Source organism: Lepidochelys olivacea (genome assembly GCF_965140295.1).
Source record: "Lepidochelys olivacea isolate rLepOli2 genome assembly, chromosome: 2".
Classification (NCBI taxonomy): Eukaryota; Metazoa; Chordata; order Testudines; family Cheloniidae; genus Lepidochelys; species Lepidochelys olivacea.
The window spans coordinates 31,795,817-31,814,687 of NC_140412.1; positions in this window are offsets into that span (position 1 = coordinate 31,795,817).

Sequence of the window (18,871 nt, forward strand, 5' to 3'; positions counted from 1 at the left end):
GTGATTAGGCCCCGATTATGGCCCACCCAGGAGAGTAAAGAGATGTAAAGCAATCCCATAATCTGCTCTCCTGACTACCTGCATTGCAGGTAGCAATGTGGCAGATGGGGGAAAGGAAGCAGCCTTAGCAGAGCCACTACCCCCACCTCTGTGTAGGTGGGTGGGAAGATGGGAGCAGGAAATGGTTAGAGTTTTGACTCCTCCCTCTTCCCCAACACATCTCACAGCACAGCTGCAACACCTATAGGACTGGCTCGGTATATATTTCATGTCCACCCTCCAGAGCAGGGGGAGAAACTAGGAATCAGATTGTGACTGAGTCACAAATTGCTTCTTAGGAAACTCATTAGGCAGAAAAAATAATGTATTGCCCCATAAAAAAGGCATGTGGCACAGGGATTTTTTTTAGTTTAAAAGAGTAGATACTGTCTAAAATGAACTGTAGTGCCCAGGTACGGTACTTTTTCAGCAAACACAGGGGACTGCTGTGATGGAGTCTAATACTGATTGCACACAGTATTTCTTGGTTAATGTGCAAAAATGAATGCCTAAAAATAGGCCACTAAATCTAGATTTAGGCTCCTGAATAAGTTTGGCTTGACATCCAAAATTGGTGAGCAGACTCCTCTCCCACTGGCATTACTAAGCAAGAAGAAAGGACATCATTTCTGACAAAAAGCAAACTCTTTAAGAATCCATTAGCCATGCAACAATTTTGGAAGAACATGTAAAATTGCAAATGTTCTATCAATTGGTAAAATGTCACTAAATGCAGATAGTTTCTCAGTTCTCTTTTCTTTTATCCTGAAAAAGGAAAGACAGAAGTCCTTTCAGCTCTTAACTATATTAATTAAGAGAAATAAAGAATATTCTAATGGTAATTTATAGATTAGCTGATGAAAATTCTCCACTAAAGAGATTGCAATTACACTGATTGCCTCCTTCATACATATGGTAGAACATGAACAATTTCTTATAATAAGACAATTGACCCCAAACTGATGCTGTAGGTTGTTTTGTATTAAAACCACTAACATCGCTAAGGTAAAAAAGGAATATAACCCTTACCAGCACAATGCCAAAAGTCGTTGCTCAGCAAGATGTCTTCCATTAATTTCTGACAAAATCGGAGGGGTTGAAGCAGGTATTAAAATCCCAGGGCAGATTACAATGTTGCCATTAATAGTGGCAGTTATTTTCCCAAAGGAAAAAAAAGAAACCTGAATGAGAGCCAATTTTATGTGGAGTAGCAACCTGGGACTTCTCCATGTGTCAGGTCTCATTCATTTTAGTAATGCAGTGTCAGCATACTGCTGATGTTCACAAGAGAACTGTCACAGATGGTGTGCTTTTAAAATAGAACTGGCAAATTTTGTTTCTCCTGAAGTGAATTTGAGTGACACTGTACCTTATGGGAAAGCTTTAAAAGTTGATCTAGACTAAGGAAGATTGGATTAGCCCCAGGCAAGTAATAGTCAATTTTAAATCTAATCAAAGGCCTGACCCAGAGAGATGCTGAGTTCTTCCTGCAAGGTCCTCAACTCTTATTGGCTTCAGTAACATAAACAAAGACAAGGTACTTCAAAGTCAAGTTTTCTCCCCTCTTCCTCTCTTTCCCCTCTGTTCTATTGGCTTTCAAAGCCAAATTCTGATCACCTGACTCATAAGAGTAAACCCATTGATAAAAATGAGGTTGGTCTTTAATAAGCAAAATATTGACCAATACAATATATGGAAAAGCAGGTTATCTACAGATCTGCTGCATCAAATATGCTGGAGGTGCCAGTATTCCAGAATAGAAAGATTTAGTCACAGGTCATGAGGTCATACACTTTAAAATGAGTGGGAATGTTATTTCATCATGGAAAGAGGAAAATATAGTGGGAAGAGAAGTGTAAAAGTTTGCCACATATTTCAAGAGGGTACATTCATGTCAGCTTTTCTTTTGATAAATTTGTGATTTCTAACACTATTATTTCTAATATTTAATATAATTATTTCTAATTTTGATATGTAGACGGTGCTCATGAAATGTGGCAGCTTAATAATTAGGAAGCTTTCAGTTTACAGAAGAGGTACAGTGTGAACAGAGATAGTTTGAAGAAACCTTCATTATCCCACAAATAGTCTCTCTATTACCGTGTTGAGGCCTATCTCTAGAGCGAGAAGTTAGTTCAGTCATGACCATGAAATCCTTGAGAGGCGGCCTCACCTGAGTCTACCCCAAACAAAGTTAGTTAGTGCAACTCTGATGTAGACAGGTATGTACTATAGACTGGCCATGCAGTCATTGATTTTAAGGCCAGAAAGGCCCGCCACATCATCTAGTCCCAACAATTAAAGTAATGAACTTTCAAGCACTACCTAGGCTTGTTTGAACCAGTGGTGACATGGTGATATTTTTGTATTCCAATACCAACCCATTAAACATAGAATAAAATACTTTTATTTTCTTACAAAAAGGGGATTCTTGCTTTCAGAAACTACATATATAGAGTATGAAATGAATTGTGGATTTTCATTGTTCATAGCAAAGGGGATAGATATCAGTATTAGTTGGGAGTAATGCAAACTGAGCAGCAAAAAAATAAAATAAAACTGCAGTGTCCTAACATAACTTTCAATGTGTTACTTATAAAGAAGTGACATGAAAAGCCCCATGTATGATTGTCTTTTCCTCACTTTATATCTTCTTGCCAAGTCCATGTAAATGAATCCATGTAAATGGATCCTTTTGCTCTCTTTTTTCAAAATCAATCTTTTAGAGCAACGTGTCCTTCAAAAATATAAACAGCCCAGGACTTTTAAGTAAAAGCAGCATTACAATAAATAGGAAGCACACATATTAAACAGCTATTTGAAAAAGTAGTAATGTGGTATTATAGAGTTTTGTTTCCAGGTTATTAAAAACGGGAATCCATCCTAAACATTGAAAACCAGTAGAAGGGAAAACATTAAAACTCCCTTTCAGCTTTGAAGCCATACAAAATGCAAAGCATTTTCTTCCAGTGTCCTCTACAGTGTTCCGCAGTAGGTCTAGATGGTCCAACCTGTGCAGCTGCTCTCCCTCTTCCTCGCACCAACAGCAAGTTCCTCAGCAGTAGCAGCCAGCCAAGAGAGACCCCGCAGGGTCCCTCATTCCCCCTCTGGGGAGCAGGCCTGCAAGATCTCCCCCTGGGGAAGCAGCAGCAACCAGGCAGGCCACCAGTCAATGAGGTAGCAGGGGTAGGGGGGCCTGGCCCAGGTGAAAGCTGAAGATGGTGTTCTGGGCCCAGCAACAGAAGCTCCACACCCACAAAAGTGTGGTGAAGGCAGCTATATGCCACTTGCTCCAGTGGTGATTGTGGTCTCAGGACCCCTCTCTGATGGACCAAAAACCTGTCATGGTGGAGAGGCTTGCATGGGCTATACACCCTCAGAGCTATCTTGTCCAGAGATTTGATACTCCTGGTAGGGTCCCCCTTGGTGAGCAGGTCTGAGATGAGGCTCCTGACTAACCATGGTCCAAACTTGAAAAGACTCCAGCGGTGGATTGGGCGCATATAGAGGACCTTCTAGTACTCTGTGGCTGTGAAAGCTGATGAGGGCTGCAGTAGGAGGGAGGCCCCTGGTTGTTTCGGATCTCTTTGCTGCTGGGTCAGGATTTTCCTCCTGTCAAGTTTTGCGTGCTTACTGCCTGTGCACTGGTTTCCCCATGTTAAAAGATTTCATGTGCAGGCCTCTGCCAAAGGGTTCACACCCGCTCAAAATCCTGTGGCAATGGACAAGTGTCAGGGAAGACAGGTGCAGTGATCTCTGGGAGTCTTTAGTCACAAATCTGCATGCAGGTGGCAGCCATGTGATGGTCATTTTGTGCATGATTGAGACAGAAGTGCAATTTGGCAGCAGTGGCTGTGACTGAGCAGGCCTTTTCATGATCCCCTCTGCTCACCCCAAATGGGGAGGGGGCTAGAATAGGTGCCCCAACATAGGCTGTCTCACACTCTTCCGACTGGATGGCCATATCCTGTGGGATCACTCAAATCTGCGGACGAAACAAGAGATATAAGACAATGAATTTTGCTGCCTGGAATGTCCGCACCCTTATGAACTCTCAGCACAGTGAATGCCCAGAAAGAAGAACTGCCATAATTGCCAGAGAACTTGCAAGACTCAACATTGACACTGCAGCTCTTAGTAAGACCTGCTGGACTATTGAGGGCCAATTAAAAGAGGATGGAGGTGACAACACCTTATTTTGGAAAGGAAAGCCACCTGAAGAGAGATTCATTCATGGGATTAGCTTTGCCATCAAAAATAAGTTCACTGGTCAGATTTTAGAGCTTCCCATGGGGATCAACAATCCTCTCATGAGTCTTCGGCTCAAGCTTAGCAACAACCAATATGCCATGGTCATAAGCACATACACCACAACACTTGATGAGGAGGAAGACAGCAAGGAGCAGTTTTATAGAACTCTTGATGCAGTTCTCACAACCACATCTAAGGCAGACAAACTCATCTTCCTGGGAAATTTCAATGCCAGAGTCAGATGGGATTCCCAGCTCTGGAGAGGCACAACAGGCAAAGAAGGAGTGGGAAATGTAAACCCCAATAGTATTCTCCTCCTCAGAAAATGTGTGGAGCATGACCTGCTCATCACAAATACCATCTTTTGGCAGAGTAACAAATTTAAGACCATCTGGAAACATCCTTAGTCCAAACACTGGAACCTCCTTGACTATGTTATAGTCGGAGCCAGAGACTACACCAACATCCATAAAACATGAGCTATGAGAGATACCAATTAGCAATCAGTAAGATCAGTCATGTACCTGCAGCTTGCTCCACCATACCACAAACACCCAAAGATTAAGTGAAAGCAGTACAACATCAAAGCACTTCAAGTCCAAGCCAGCTGTGAGACATTCCAGCAACATCTGTCTGAGAAACTCTAACCTATCTGACAACATTATTGACATTCAAGCGTACTGGGATCAACTTAAAAACACCATTCACAATGCACCTGCTGAAACCATAGAATATCCCACTCATTGGCACTAAGACTGGTTTGACAAAAACAATGAGGAAATCCAAGCATTAATTCAATAGAAAAGAAATGCATTTTGTAACTGGCAAAATGATTCCTCTAACAAACAAAAACATGAGGCCTATCACCTGCTTAAAGCCAAAGTCCAAAGGAGGCTACATGTCATCAAAAACAAGTGGTGGCAAGAGAAGGCCTCCTAGATCCAGGGTTTGGTAGACCAGGATGACATGAGAAGTTTTTTTTTCAAGCAACAAAAGCTATATATGGGCCAAGCTCCAAAGGTCCAACCCCCTTACATTCTCAAGATGGCTCCACCCTCCTCAAGTACAATGCAGCCATTAAACAACTCTGGAAGGAGCACTTTGAGAGCCTACTAAACCGTGAATCCATGGTCTCTGAAGACACCATTGAGTTTATTCCACAACTCTCAGCAATGGAACACCTTGCTGATCCCACATCTTTTGAGGAAGTCCAGCACGCTATCAATTGGACAAAAAAACATAAGGCACCAGGCCCAGATGGCATCTCAACTCAAGCTTTTAAAGCTGGTGGAACAATGCTCCAGCACAAACTTTGCTAACTCCTCAACAAAATCTAGACATGTGAAGAAATTCCACCTGACTTTAAGAATGCCAACATTGTTACAATATTCAAGAAAGGGGACAAATCTTTATGCGGGAACTATAGAGGTACTGCTCTCCTCTCCATCGCAGGGAAGATTCTTGCCCAGATCCTACTAAGCCATCTCCTCCCCCTTACCAAGGAACTCCACCCCAAATCACATTGTGGTTTCAGGCCATCCTGAGGCACAACTGACATGATCTTTGTTTCAAGACAGATTCAGGAGAAGTGCAGAGAGTCACACCAGGAAATGTTCATTGCATTCATCAGCCTAACCAAGGCCTTTGACTCTATCAATTGTGATGCCCTGTGAATGGTGCTGTGTAGGTTTGGCTATCCACAGATATTCATTTCCGTCATCAGACTACTCCATGATGGGATGACTGCCACTATTTTGTGCAATGGCTCAGAGACCGAACCATTCACCATTCACACCAGTGTCAAGCAGGGCTGTGTCATTGCTCCAATATTCTTCTCCATTTACCTTACCATGATCCTGATTCTCATCCAAGACTGCCTTCCTGGCAGAATTGAGATTGAGTATCATATGGATGGCCAATTCCTCAGTCTTCAACATCTCCAAACAAAATCTAAAATCATGAGAATTAGCATCACTGACGTTCAGTATGAAGATGACTGTGTCATTCTTGCACACACAGAGACTGACCCTAAAGCACCCTAAATCTTTTTGCAGATGCTTATCACAGCCTGGATCTCTCTCTCAATATTGGGAAAACCAAAGTACTCTACTAGCCCTCGCCTGCACAAATTACCCTTCGTATTCCACAAATCACCATCAGCAGAGAACCCCTGGAAAATTTGGACCATTTTCCATACATTGACAGCCAGCTTTCCCAAACAGCCAGCATTGACACAGAAATTGAATACAGGATCCGCTGTGCCAGCACATCTGTTGGAGGACTACTCAAACGAGTCTTCAATGATAGGGATCTACAAACAGGTACAAAGAGCCTGGTTTACAGGGCAGTTGTCATCCCCACCCTCCATTATGGGTGTGAGACCTGGGTAACCTACAGACGGCAACTCAAGCAGCTGGAGTAGTTCCAGCAGCGCTGCCTCAAGAGGATTCTCAGGATCAGCTGGGAAGACCGACGCATTAACATCAGCATTCTCTCTGCAGCCAATGTCAGCAGTATAGAAGTGCAGGTCATGAAACACCAACTCCGCTGGGCTGGCCACTGTATACGTATGCCTGACACTCACCTCCTGAAGCAAGTACTCTTCTGTCAGTTAAGTCAGGGAAGAAGGGCAGTGGAAGCACTTCAAAGACGTACTGAAAGTACATCTTAAAAATGGAAGCATCAACCCAACGAATGGGAGGACTTGGCACAGAACAGAAAACAGTGGTGCCACACCATACACTAAGCCATAGCTGACTTTGAGGAGAACAGATGTGCTCATGAGACAGAGAAGTAACAAAGGAGGAAATATGGGGCACAACACTCCAGTCAACAACTATGTCTCTTCCATGATTACACCTGTCACTTCTGTGGGAAAATCTGCAGGGCAAGAACTGGGCCCCTCAGCCACTTAAAATCTCACCAGTGAACCCCCTTGGCAGACACCATCCTCGTATTGAGGGATAACTGAAGAAGAAGAAGAGGTAGCAGGTCTCTTTAATTCACATGAATGAGGAAGCAAAGGAAACTTCTGAAATTAGTATCTATGCAAATAGCTTGAGCTATTATTCTGTTTTGTAATTCATTTTAATATAACATTTATATTTAGATTTGCTACAGATTAAATTATAGATATATGTGGTAGTCTGTTGAGGAACTGCAATTATTGAGAGTGATCTTCAGCATGTGTAAATTGGCAGAGTCCAGGATTGAGCCCTTTATTAGTAGTAGTCGTGTTGCATCCAAAAGTTGTAGATATTACAGCACAGATAGAAACAGTTGCTACAGTGAAGAGCTTATTTTCTAATTTTTGATACAACAAAACAAGTGGTAGTAACAAAATAGATAGGAAACGAGCCCAGGAAGGACAAGGATTACAACAATGAGATCAGTTGTTTTGTCTGGTCATTTTATGTATTACATACAAAAAAGCTCAGTTAAAAGAATGTCATTTTGGTTGGAATGTCAAGTCCTCAAATTTAGGAGGTGCCAGGTTTATGGTTGCCCAAGAAGCCTTTACTCTCCACCAATGTGTGTCAATCTGAATAAAGCAATGTCCTGTGGGAAAAGAGTTGTTCATGTTATTAAATGCTATATCATGATGAATATGCACAAAGGGACAAAATTGAACAGACAACCCTAAATCTGGCCTTTCCAACTTTCAAGTGCTTGCCTTTGAAACATAAAAAATATTCTTGAAACTTTTTTATAGGAAAACAATAACAAGTTATATTATTATGTGTATCTGCAACAACATCCAATTGCAGATCATCATCAGGTTTGGAACCCTAAATTATCATCACTGCTGCATATCTTACTGATACTTGGCTACATAAGGCAGTACATGAGAAACCTGCTGATCCCAAAGTGGTGAAGGAGCTACTGGTACCATGTTCTGGATCAAGGGGTGGTCGGGGAAGCCTTGTACAGTTGATTCTCTCCCTCCCCTTGAGGCTGGAGCTACTGTCCCATATGATGTCCCCACAGGAGGAGGTGGGGCCTCGCTTGCCTGTCTTCCATCCCCTTCTTTCTGTGGGTGCTCTGACAGCATTCCCAGTGCACCATATGCTGCTGCTACTGCTTTGGTGGCAGTGGGAGCCCCGCTTCTTAGAGCCTTGATGCTCCGTGACACTCCCAAAATTCTTCTGGGAAGTGCCAGGGAAAGAAGATAAATGGTGAGGGTTTTTTTTAATAGAATTTCATGGGATAAAACAAAAGTCTCTCTAGCTTGAGGGGTTTCTTTCTGCTGAATTTCAGAAATCTTCTGTAAATAATGGAGGTGCTAAGATTTTCTCAAAATAAATACATAGATAATCTTTTATCATGAAAAGTGTTAGTCAACCTAAGTATACTGGTCACTATGCTGACTCCCCTATAAGAAATATTATGGTTTCACATTTTTTGTTCCTGTAATAAATGGGTGTTTAGGAGAGACTCGAATGAGGAGATTTTCTTAGCACTGACACTTTGATATCCCAGGGAATAACACCTTAGAAACAGGTTTCAGAGTAGCAGCCGTGTTAGTCTGTATTCGCAAAAAGAAAAGGAGGACTTGTGGCACCTTAGAGACAAACCAATTTATCTGAGCATAAGCTTTCGTGAGCTACAGCTCACTTCATTGATGCATCCGATGAAGTGAGCTGTAGCTCATGAAAGCTTATGCTCAAATAAACTGGTTAGTCTCTAAGGTGCCACAAGTACTCCTTTTCTTTTCACCTTAGAAACATTGTCTTTCTGTTGGATTCCAGACAGGATGGATCTTGAAAATGTTGAATTGCATCTCCTAGCACTCACTGATGTAGCAATACATAAAGAAATCTTATTGTTATTGAAGGATTTTTAAGGCTTCACCTTGATCTTGAAACTTCAAAATATTAACACAGATTAATTTCATGACACATTTTCCTGAAAGCAGGGAAAAGGCATCTGAAACACCAGAAACCAAATATACTCTGTTAGATTTACACTGCTTTGATCCTGAAGTGAAATTAATGCCCCTGGATTCTGAAGAGCACAATTGTAGTCAGAAGTGGTTGGTACACCACAATTTACAAGTCAATATTGTGCTAAAAGTGATCCAAAATCCAAAGGTAATACATTATTTCTCTGTTCATTATTTTTTAAGAAAGGGTGAGATTTGTGCTTAAAACATTTTGGAACTTAAGATCTGACCAACACATTTTAATTCCCAAATTATAACTATCAAATTGTGTTATTCAGATATCTAAGCTGTATTGTGAATAGGCTATTTTTATAAGAAATATAGATACTCAGTGATCAGATATAATATTTTAAAATGACAAAAATCTTTAAATTAAAACAAATGCTGCTAACCATTCATGTGTTGATGAATTCTGCCTAAAATTTCAAACCTCTAGCCAACGAAGCATCATTCTGCTGGTGATCCCACAGCAGTGATAGTCCATCTTTCTTATTGAGCTGAGCAGTGCCTTTACTATGTAAGTAGCCCAGTAGGCATCAGTGGGGGTATGAATAACATGTTACTCAGTGAGTGAAATCATGGCCTTACTGAAATCAATGATGAAAGTCCAGTTTCTTAGGGCCAGAATTTCACCATGTGTGATTATGGGGGTAAGAATCTGCTTCTAAAAGCCCAATCCAATATGCAATGAAGTCAATGAGAGTCTTGCCAATGATTTCAATGACCATTAGATCATGGAGAAAGATTCCCATTGAGTTCATTGGTTTTTGGATCAAGCCCTTAATGAATATTTTGATACTCTCCCCTTTAGTCAAATATGCATGCAAATAATTAGATAAAAGCAAAACTTTACTTTTTAAAAGAAAATATAAATTAATTTAAGATTACTGTTTTGTAATATTCTAGTTAATCTTCCATAGAGTACCAGAAATGGTAGTCTCAGCCTTCTATGGACCACAGCAATCTCTTGTCCTTGTGTGGGTACTCTGAAAACTGCCCGGCTATTTACTTTTATCATGAAAATCGCACAACATTAAAACTACATCTAAAGCTACAGGACCTGAATCTCAAGGTAATGCGCATAGATGATACATAATGGTTGGCCTGAATTCTTTTTCCCATTTGGGAATACACAGGTAGATGCCAAAGTAGCTATAATTAACTTACTGTACATTCAGTGGACTACAGCTTCTAAAGGTTAATTATCAGCTGTACTTTAGAGTATTAATAGCTTGCTACCACCAATTCCTTGCAGCACTATTTTTAAAACACTTATATTACAGCAGTTTAAAACATATTTTCTACATTTCATATCATCACCTTAGCATTTATTTGGAATGTTGCATGTTTATTATTATACAACAGTGGCTTACATTCCATACAAAAGGCTACAAACCAATACAAAATAAACAAACAAACAAAAACCTACCAACCACATCTGTAGAGATGAGACAATGAAGCATTTTAAAATAATTTAATGGAATTTATTAATAAGATCTCATGTGAACATTTTCAGAGCTTGACAGAAAATCTACCTATTCAGAGAATCCTACCTGGAAAAGCAAAATGTGAAGAAAGATTAGTGGAAGAGAAGAGTAAAGGAAAACTTTAGGAAGAAGAGGAAAAATATATGCTTATCAGATATCAAACCACAGGATGTCAAGAGTAGACTCCACTTTCAATTTTTTATTCTAATTTCTATTCTGTGTTTGTAATAAAGATACTGCATTGACTGATGCTCTCTAAGTAGTAGACATAGACCTAGCAGATTAGATAGATAATGTATAGTTTTGATTAGATTGAACAGTTTCTTTGATAGTAAAATTTACATGTTGAAAACTCATCTTGACTTTTTCCATTTTCTATCTGTTGGACTGTCATTTTTGGTTACCCATTCCCTTGATTAAATCAAGAAGGACGATTCTGTATTACATACTCCCGTATACATATTTAATTATCCTATTGTCTGTACTTTCTAAGCTCTTTTTTTTTCTTTTTTTTTTTGCTGCAGGATCGAACTTGATTGGCATCAGTCATCCACCTAGTCCGTTATATCAACATACCTGGACTGTTCTTAGTGAAAGGCAATAAATGATGTACTTAATGAATTCAGATTCATAGTTTGAATTACATGCATTTAGGCTTTGTTCTAAAAAATACTAAAATCAATAGGAGTCTTTCAATTTACTTCAGTGGGCTTTGGCTCAGACACTTACTATAGATCCAGTTCACAATTTTCACTCTCAGAACTGAAACTTCTTTCTTGGCTTTATAAAATAAGGAAAGCCTGAAATTTCTCTGCTGTTTAGAAAAGTTTTGATCTGTAAATATGTGTATTTTCGACTCTCTGTATAGAACATATAACCTAAGCATACTGGTGTTGGGCTTGCTTACTCTGTTTAATTCTATTCATCAAAACATCTTACATGTATGGTGCCAATTCACTCTCCTATTCTGGTGGGCTATAACATTTAAAGATATAATTTGGCCCTTCATTAATATTATATTAATTTATTCTTCCACGTTATACAGAATTTAAATAAGATGGCTCTATCACTGCCCTCTGCCATGAAAGATGAGAATATGACTTTTTGCTGGTATTATTACTCTTTGTTTATGGGCTTTAATTTTGTCTTCAAGCCAGTTCATCGTTCTCATACCCAATCCAAATTTGAATTTTTTTTCCTGGAAAGCTTACCAAAGGCATCATATCAAACGGTTTAATAAAATCCAGATATTTATATTTGGTTTATCCCCTTTATCCAGTTAGTTCAAATGCTTGATTATTTTCAGCAGGATTTATTCTTTGTCTGGTGTTGGGTGATTACAGATTTAATTTATTTCTTACATTCTGTGTAATTTATTAAAGTTAAATACTGGGTCTGATTCCATGAGGAAAAGGGCTCTCTAAACTCTAAATGGAGCTCAATGAGAGTTGAGGGTGCACCATGCTTTTAAGAACTGGACAGCAATTGCCAGAATCATTTCACCTTTTTCTTTTAAAGGTCCTCACAACATTTGAAGGGTTTTTCAGTCTTTTGGCAGAGGTTTTCCCAATTAATCACGATTTTTTAAAAAATGTTTGAGTAATAATCCAAGCCCTGATCCATCAATACATATGTTCTTGCTTAACTTTAAACATGAGTAGACTCATAGGATTCAATTAAGTATATAAATAATATTGGGGCCTAAATTACCCAGTTCCACTCTGGTCCCGCTTTACCTGCATTTTATCAACAATATTTACAACGTCTTAGTTATTTTCCTACTGTCTTTAGATATTTGCTCTTCTTCCCCAATTTACGTGATTGATTTAAAAACTACTTTAAAAAGTAGATCAACAACTCAGTAATTCTCTTTGATTTTATTCATTAATGGGCTTACTTGCTCATTTTGTTCCGCTCCAACCTTTTTCTGGATGGTACTGTCTGAGTCTTTTCCACACGCTGATATTTGCAAATTCACCAGGACTGCAGAATTAAATAACTTTGCTGAACCACTGACATAGTGGTATAAATGAATGCTCATGAGCATAGGTCCCTATAAATTGTAAGTATTGATGTGGAAATCAATGGAGACATGTTGAAAACTTGCCAAGTAGAGAGCATTTCCAGGGTCAGGCGCTGCATGTGTCAGCATTTTCATTCTGGAATAAAGACAGCTAGTTGTGTCACAAACCCCTGCAGTTCTAAGGGCAGATGAATCCATGGCTGAACACGTATTGAATTATGTGTTCGCTGCTACCCAACATTCTCTTTCTGACAGTCCACTAAGAATTTGATGCACTGCCTGAAAATGCTCCAGGAAAACTGAAAGGGTGTTAATTCTTCCATCATAAATTTGACATCTGGGAGAAATGCAGGTGAACCTTACTTGACTTTCTTGCTCGAAGGTGCTCAACATTTCTGCTTTCAGCAAACAATTTTCCTTTAAGGCAGAAAGATTATGTATATGTTTCAAATATTTTGTTCTAGTAATAATTTGAGCAACACTATCAGGTTTTCAATATGGTCAATTTTATTTAAAGAAACCTGAAATCAGTTTTAGCCCTCTTGAAGGTCAAGCAGTAAGCAGTATGATCAACTGAAATTTTTTCAAGGGGAAAGTGCCTTTACATTCTGCTTTGTGGAAAAATTGTTCAAGTAAGCATTACTGCTCCCAGACTGAATAAACCTAAACAGATAACCCAAAGTAATATTGTGCATAAAGGGGAGGATTTGTCACAGCCTAATGTAATCCTGGAAAGAGTTTTTACTCTTTAAAGAGTATTCCTATGTTGGCCCTTTGAACTTTGTGGCTAGCCCCTAAGCCACTGAATTGTGAGAGGGACAGGAGAATTCTGTGCATGGAGCAGCCATATTATTCAACTGAGTGCCATAAAGAGGATCTGTTAACTGTAAAGAAATTAATTTCCAAAATGAAGAGCTTAAATCCAAAAGAAATTTATATATATATATATCAGAAAAGGAATCCTGCTACCTTTAAACATAAAAGTTAAGGAGGGTCTGTAGTTCTAGATCAGGAACCGGAAAGCTGGGTTATAATAATGTGCCATATTATAGAAGACCACAATCTTACCCTATGTAGAATAATTTATACATACTGTACTTCTAATTGTACTTATAGAAATAGACGGGAATACCTTTAGGAATGGACACAGGAAACAAGACTTTGATAGGGGTAGTATGCAAGGAAAATTTGGTATTATAATTTTATTAGTGTATGCAAAAAACAAGCACAAATAATAAAAGACTTCTAGCTTTACTTAGGACCAGGTTCTTCTAGCTGTATTCTCCTTGAAAAGTATCTTACTCCGAGAGTCATTCCATATATTCATAATATGCAAAAAATTAAGAATCCTCATTATCATTAGATCTTCTTCCCACTACCTTCACAGTATTCTAAGCAGGAACTGAGTAAGAAAAGAAGCCATTGTTGTACAAAGCACTGTATTTAAAGGGCAGAATAATGAATATGATCAACAAAGATCATTGTTGATAAATCTCTGCTAACTGGATTAAAGTATCATTTTTTCAGCTACCTATATATATTCCACAGACGGAAAAGATGTAGAGTATGTAAAGATTCAGGAAAACATACACCAGCTGTTTTATGATCAAAGTTACTAGAACTATGTACTTTGATCTCTTAATTATTTCTCTTAAATACCTGTATGCTACTGTGTGAAGTGAATAAAATGTTTACCTGAAGTAAAACAAAGTGGTTGAGCAGGGTTTCTAATCACAATGGAGAGCCAAAACTCTCTGCCCAGGGGACTTTCTGCCACAGGTTATGCTGTACATTTGGTTATATTGTCAGAAGACAGAGTAACCCTGGGCTACATCTAATGATGAATGAATGAATTACCCTTTCACTCTTAGAATTTGTCCTGCTGTTACAGAGTTGCTCCATACTAGCAGGGAGTGTGAAGGAGCCCTGTTTCATAATTATAGGATTTCCGTCTCCAGAGTTATTGATCTACAGGTTATTAGAACACTAAATTTCCCTTTTAAAAAGGAAAGATTAATTGGAAAAAGATAAAAGAAAAATCTTATTATCTGAAACAATTTTAGAGCTGGTTTATATATTAAGAGAAAATGCTTTATTTCTGAAAATCACAATGCTCAATATATTGGACTTTTACTGCAAATAAAATAGTTCTTTTAATTGGTTACTACTGTACTGAATGCACAAGTAAATTGGCAAGAAACCCAGAAACAACAAATCTGGATGCTTATTATTATTATTTATCTCAGTATGAATATGTTTTACAATTCTTTTAAACCCAACCACTAGAAGGAAAGTGATATTCAACCCTAGATGAGTGCCATATATTAAAGCATATGCCATGCTACAGTATCTTTTAAGTTTACACTACTAATAACAGCAAACAATAAGTCTTACATATATATTCAAAGATTAAGAACCTCTATAGGACTATTCATGTTCCTACAGTTAAGCATGTGCTTAAATGCTTTGATGGATTGGAGCCAGTGCTCAGTAATTAGCAGAATTAAGCCTGATGGAGTGACAGGGCCTGAAAAAACCTGAAAGCATGAGCTAGCTAAAATAGAGAGATTGCACCTTGCTTGCCAGCATGTGGCTTTGATAGGGTTGGGAGCAGTGGAGACACCCAGGTGGGGGGAGCAGAAGATGATATCTCAATCAGGAGCAGTGAGGGTAAAGCTCCATGAGTTCCCTCTGCTTTCCCATCTCCACCCTTCTCCCCCCACCCCCCACACACATTCCATACTACATCCAGGCACCAGATCCTGTCCTGTCTACTGCTGCTACTATTGGACAGTGGGGATGGTAATGGCGCCTGGTGACTGGCTCTTTATTGGATGAGCTGGTAGGGGAGAGAGATGGCTACAGTTTACTGTCTAGGGTAAGTAGCTATTTTGGACTCACTGTTTCAGTCTCAACCTTCAACCAGTTGCTAGATCTCCTTCAATGCCAAGGGATAGGCTGATTGCTAGTTTTGGGGTAAGGAGTGATTTTCACTGTATAGCAAAACTGGCAAACTACCATTTTCACCTGCATCCTGAAGTCCAGTTGTGATCTCTGTAGCTCAGTGGGCTGCCTGGGTACTGCTCCTGGCCACAGCAATGCATGGTGAAGGTGTGTTTCTCTGCCTCATGGAGTAGGCAGTTCCCTTCATTGTCTCTTTATCTCTGGAGTGAATGGCGGGGGGCAGGGGTCTGGCTTCCAATCAGGGTCCCTGAGCAGGTGTGATGGGGTAGAATGGTTATGGCCTTCATATCAAGCCATTGGTGCCAGTTGAGGTCCACACTGGAACAGTCCTTCCAGGTCGTTTGGAGTGGTTACTGCAGTTAAGTAAGAGTTGTGGCCTTGGCATTGAAACACACTCTGGTGTATGCTTCTTCTTGTTTCTATATCCACAGCAATACCCAGCTTGTCATAAGTTCCCTTTTCCAAATAAAAATTTGAGCAGTTACTTCTTTATCAGGAAGTAATTGATTAAATGCCCATTCATAGCTAATCACTACCAGAGATCACTTCTGTTCTAATTAGCTCTGTGAAGAAAATATTCGATTCTGCTCTCAATTTCATCGGTATTACATTAAAATCAGTGGGAGCTGCTGATGCTCTATACCTCTGAAAACCAGGCCATTTGTATTTACAACACTGCATGTGGGTTTAGAAATCTAATTTCAGACAACCAGGTCAGGATTCAAACTGAAAATTACAAGTAACACTTCCCACATCCCTTTATCAGCCCCAGGAAGCAGAAAATTCCCATAAGGAACCATTTTGGTGAAGGGTAGAAGTGGGCATGAGATATAAAATTCAGAGGTGAGATCTAAACTTCCCAAGGCTCACAGTTGATCAGAATGAGGGTTTCACCCCTTCTCTGAGAGAGGAGCAAGTTGCAAAATTTGATTATGGAGTTCGATCTGAATTTCACTTAAGTTCTGTGCTGTTTGGATCTGGGGCTTTGTGTCTATCCTTAGCTAAGAGGTGTCAAATATACTTGACTTTGATGTCTTTGACTTCCTCCAGCATTCCTCCATCTCCTGGAATGTTTAAGTGATTCCTGACCTCTGCTGGACTGCACTACTTCCCTCCCATCCCCCGCTCTCCACCCCTGCTTGCACTTAAAATGGCATCCCTAATTAAATAGCATTTTTATTTCTATGTGTATATTTATTTCCCATTGAAAACAAGTGACTTGGTAAATCATTTTACCACCAGACGCTCAAGACTGCAGTCTGATGTAATGCAGGAAGAAATAAACTTCATTCCTGGCTGTGCCATCATTTGTGTGTAATTTGTGAGTCAGTACAGTAGCTTACAGGTGGGTGCTCAAACTTAGGTCATCACATTCCTATCTGTCCCTGATTTTCCTTCTTCTCTGTTATAGGTTATGAAAGCTTGTAATCATTTAGAGGCTTTCAGGGTACAAGATGGGAAATGGTATAAACACAAGTTGAAGCAGCTTGCTTTTCAGCATGAGATAAATAGAGGTCATGAGAAGAAACTGGACATTGAGGTACATTATTAATTAAGATTAACATAAAGTTTATATATTTATTTACCCCTTCAAAAATTGAGGTAAAAGGATAAAGGAAACTAATTTTTCTCAAACTAAACATCAATTGACTTTTCATTTTTCACAGTAATTTGTGATTTCTTTCCGCTGTGACTGAGCAATAAATAGAACTGTTCTGCCTAGGTCACCTGGAATGATGAAAGATGCTGGTGGGGACAGAATATACTATAACTCTTACAGGGAAAGGGGGAGGTGATTTCTTGAACTTAAGAGAAGTGCAGGCATTATAATACCTATTAATTAGCAATAAAATGTCATATTCTACAGTATTCATTTGAACTTCTATGGCATGACTTTATCTAGTACTCTAAAATGCTGAACTGTTCATCTTCTTCCTTTACATATGGCTGCCTCTCCACAATACAGCATGGAACATGTGCAGGAAAGTAAACAAGATGTTCCATCTGTTGATCAGTAGGTAGAATTGGGGACCTTAGCAAAGGCTGGGTTCTAATGCAAAGAGAAATCAGTGAGGTGAATATTCAGGATACCTCTTCCTTGTCTATTGAATTCCTAATGGTCCAGATCCAATCCCCACTGATTTTAATGAAAGCAGGATCGGGCTCTGTACATACAGAAGTCCTTTTCATCTAGAACATCAATGGTAAGCATAACAACAGAACTGCCCTCAGGTAATTTTAATTACAGAACCTCCTTAATGAGGAAGGATTTAGGACATGATCTGGGACTCAGAAAATCCAGGCTGAACTCCTGGCTCCACTAAAGTCCAGGGGCGAGCTGTCTGTCTGCTGTGCCTGCTTTTAGACAGAATTCTCTCTTTCTCTGTGTAGTCGTGTGCTGCTTTAATTGCATCTTTTCATTTTTTTGACATACATCTCTCCAGCCCCTTTTTAGGAGCATAGTTTAATAGGTATAGCTCTTATCTTATCACATTTGCCCAAAGTGTGTTCACACTCATGCATGTGTGCTTAGAGCTAGATTCACAAAGGGACTGAGGCACCTAAGTGTCACTTTAGATGTCTAAAGAATCAGGCACCATGGGTACTGTCAGAACCATTGCTCAGCTGTCATTGAACCCCGAAGGTGCCTAAATTCACTCGGTTCCCAAGCTCCCTAGCTTACTCGGTAGTGTTCTAGATAAGCATCTTTGGTAAAAGTACGCTGGAAGCTTGGGATGTGGCAAAGCAGAGCCTTTCATCAGTGAAGAATTCCCTTATGCTGGGAGAACCCTCAATCAGTACCTAAAGCCAGGTGCAATGCTGCATTGCATTACTATCAGAGCCAAGGATCTGGCCATGAAAGTTCAAAAAATGTTTTTGTTAAGGAGAATATGGGCAACCACCTCACATCTTTTTTCCAAACTTTGTACAATAGTTTACAGTTAGGTACTAGAGAAATGGGTTTATAATTGGCAATGGGGCCAGGATGTCATTCCATTAATGATTTGGCAGATCACTTGATGAGAAAGGAAATGTTCTTGCAGACTGTAGGAAACTCATGGTTCTCCATGATGCACATTCTTTGATGGAATAACTGGTTGTGACATGCATACCTTTTGGTTCCTCTCCTGTTTCTCTGGGCTGTCATTTTACTGGCCCCCACTT